Below are 3,442 nucleotides of genomic sequence, written 5' to 3' on the forward strand. Positions count from 1 at the left end.
GAGTCCTTGGTGGCACACTCCCCCTGCATCACTTTCGGCAGCGGTGGGGACGGCGGGTCGCTGCCTGCTGACGGTGATGTGGCGTACCTCGATGACGGGCCGACGAGGACCCGAGCCGCCATGCCATTCAAGCCCTCTTCGGCTGCTCCGACCGCCTCGACCAAGCGGTCATGGTCGCGGCGGCCGCCGCCCAGGTGATCGCGCTTGTCGTCTACATCTAGCTCTTGAGTGTGGCCATCAACTCGCTCTCATGGTCATCAGCTATCTGAACCATCAAGCAGGTGTGCGCTCTGTCTTCACTAGTGAATAGTAGCCATCGATAGCCATCAACTCGCTTTCATGCGTTTAGCTGTAATCTGCCTGATTTGTCAACAAAACAGAGATGATGCTACAAAGATTTTTGTTCTGAGAAGAGGAGATGATCTAAAGATGCCATGTTTACATGTTTTTTCACACACCATTTAACAAATCATCTGAAGTTGCCATGGCAAGTTTGGAGCATTTTTTCACACGTCGTTTAACAAATCATCTAAAGTTGCCATGGCAAGTTTGGAGTATTTTTTTCAGACGTTGTTTAACAAATCATCTAAAGTTGCCATGGCAAGTTTGGAGTATTTTTTTCCACACGCCAACTAATAGATCATCTAAAGTTTACCATGGCAACTTTTACTATGTTAGCCATACGAACAACTTCAGATGTGTTGTGTTGCCATGGCAAGTTTACATGTTTTTCCCATCCACCATTTAAAACGATGATTTTCGACCATGGAAAATCAGCAATGTTCCCTATTTTATTACAACTTAAGTTGTTTTTCCATGGCAATTTTTTTTCTGTTCGGAGTATTTTTCACATGCCAACTAAGAAATCATCTAAAGTTGCCATGGCAACTTTGGATTATTTTTCCACACGCCAACTAACAAATCATCTAAAGTTTGCCATGGAAACTTTTAATACGACAACTTCAAATGTGCGCCTTGCCAACTTAAGATATGTTGCCATGACAAAAATTAAACCATTTTTCCATTGCAAATTTTACTCCATTTTATGCCATGGCAAACTTCTTTAATTAACATGTTCAAAAACATGTAAACATGCCATGGCAAAGTTATAATTGTTGAAAAACATGGCAAAGTTTGCCATGGCAACTTACAATGTTCAAAAACATGGCAACATTTCGTAAATGTTCAAAAATATGAAAAATTCATCATGGCATTTTAAAATGTTCAAAAACATGGCAAACTTGCCATGGCAAACTTATAATAGGTGCAAAAACATGGTAACTTCTTTTAATTAAGTTTGTTAAAAAACATGACAAACTTCTTTTTAATTAACATGTTCACAAATATGCAAACTTGCCATGGCAACTAAAGATGTTCAAAATAACGTGGCAATGTTTGTAGATCTCTAAAAACATGGAAAATGTGGCATGGCAACCAAAATCAGTATTGTTTATAGATATGTCTTTTTCCATGGCAACTAAATTCATTTTTTTCTATGGTTCGCTGTGTCTTTTTGCCATGTCCATCCGAAGAATGTTTGTCATGGACATTACAAATTAGTTTGAGAACACGACAAGTTTGTTCTTTCAAATTTGTTTTTGCCATGGGGATTACATGCAGAATATCATTACAACTTAAGATGTTTTCTCCATTGTTTTCCGAAAATTTTCTATGTGTCTAGAGAGAAATTTTTTCACCATATCACTTCACGGCAACTTTTGCGTTTTTCTGTAAACTTCATAGTGATCGCAGCTTTTTCATACTGTACAAATGCAAATTGCCATGATTTTTCCCTTTTTTCACCTTTTTTTAAAACATAAACTTGAACGTGGCAATTTTTTCTCATAGAATGGCAAAAGTCCATGGCAATTTTGATGTGCAAAAGAACATTATTTATTAATCACAGAAAAACTGGGCTTTTTTTACTAGGGCTTTATTTTTCGTTTTCCTTTCATAGGAAAAAGGCCGGGCCCAGTTGGTGGGGGGATGCTGGAGGTGTGTAGCGGCAGGGAGCGTCGCTGGCGTGCGAGATTTGATGCGCATGAAGGGCTGCAGCTGGGAGCGGCGACTGCCCCTCCGACCGAGCTGTTCAATGCCGCAGCGGGGGCCTACCTCGACGACAACGACGAACGGGCCAGTGCCAAGGGCAAGACCGACGTGCAGTACATCATCCTCGACAGGGTGGTAAGTACAACAACTTGGTGTGAAATTTTGCCCACACGTGAGCATCTCAAACAGAGCATGTCTGAAACTTGTTCTATCTGGATGCAGCAGCCATCAGCAGCATCGTCAGGAGGGGCATGCTGGATGAGCTCAAGAAGACCCTGGTCAGGAGGAGCATCCAGGTAAGAACAGAGCAACACAAATTGTCATGTTTCCAAGGGAAATAGAGCATGCTTTGTGATATGAACAATGGCTGATTCATCGTTTTGTAAACCTAAACTTTTCCAGCAAACTTGCGAGAAATTTATATTCAGATGGCACATGGAAATTTATATTCAGATGATATGGCTACTTCATATTAGGGAGAAATTTTCGAGTGGAGAGCATATTAAGTTACCATCAGTTTTTTTTGACATACCAAATTGATGTTGGAACCGTATGCATTGGTAATGTTAATTAATTGCCATGGCAAAAATACTTTTTAATAAAGTCGCCATCAGTTTTATATTCAGTAAATGATGGGCATGGCAACTATGTATTATTCTGTAGGAAGTTCATCAAATTCATTCATAACTTGGCAAATTTATATATAGTTTGTATGGCAAATTCACTTCCACATTATGTTTCCACAACATGGCAATTTTGTATATTTCAATCTTCGTAATATCCACATGGCGATGGGCAGGTGTAATGGGTTGCACCGATTCAGACGACCGTGAGAGGGAGGCAAATTTAGTTTATTGACCATGACAAGTTTCATTAATTGACCATGGCAAGTTTTATTAACTGACCATGGCAAAATTTTAAGTTTTTTTCGACCATGGCAAATTTAGTTTGTTGACCATGGCAAGTTTTATTAATCCGCCATGGCAAATTTCAAGTCCGACCATGGCCAGTTTAGTAATTGACCATGGCGAATTTAGTTTATAGACCATGGCAAGTTTTATTAATTGACCATGGCAAGTTTTAAGTCCTTTTTCGACCATGGAAAATTTAGTAATTGACCATGGCAAATTATTTTTTGGTAGATCATGGCAAATTTATTAATTGTTAAGAACATCCACATCTTCTGTCATGCCCTTTTTTGGCAATTTTTTCTCCATTTTTGCCATGGCAAAAATACTTTTATTCACACGGCAAACTTTAGTGTAAGTTGCAATGGAAATTTTTAGTTTAAGTTGCCATCGCAAATTTACTGTAAAGAGCATGGCAACTTTTGTTTTAAATATGATGGCAAATTTACATTTTCTAGAACATGGCAATTTTAACTATGTAGCAC

The 3,442-nt window shown here is 39.1% G+C and overlaps 1 long non-coding RNA gene across 2 annotated transcripts; it reads left to right on the top strand.

The window, feature by feature from the left end:
- Positions 1 to 1,818: 1,818 nt before the first annotated feature.
- Positions 1,819 to 2,680, top strand: LOC120962776 (uncharacterized). 2 transcript variants are annotated; one of them, XR_006662226.2, is made up of 2 exons: positions 1,819 to 2,184; positions 2,272 to 2,680. It is a non-coding gene; the product is annotated as an uncharacterized lncRNA (long non-coding RNA). The 2 variants fall into 2 exon arrangements; XR_006662225.2 differs by having other exon boundaries at positions 2,275 to 2,680.
- The last annotated feature ends 762 nt before the right edge of the window (positions 2,681 to 3,442 follow it).

The sequence above is a fragment of the Aegilops tauschii genome, chromosome 4, assembly GCF_002575655.3.
Source record: "Aegilops tauschii subsp. strangulata cultivar AL8/78 chromosome 4, Aet v6.0, whole genome shotgun sequence".
In the NCBI taxonomy this organism is placed as follows: domain Eukaryota; kingdom Viridiplantae; phylum Streptophyta; class Magnoliopsida; order Poales; family Poaceae; genus Aegilops; species Aegilops tauschii.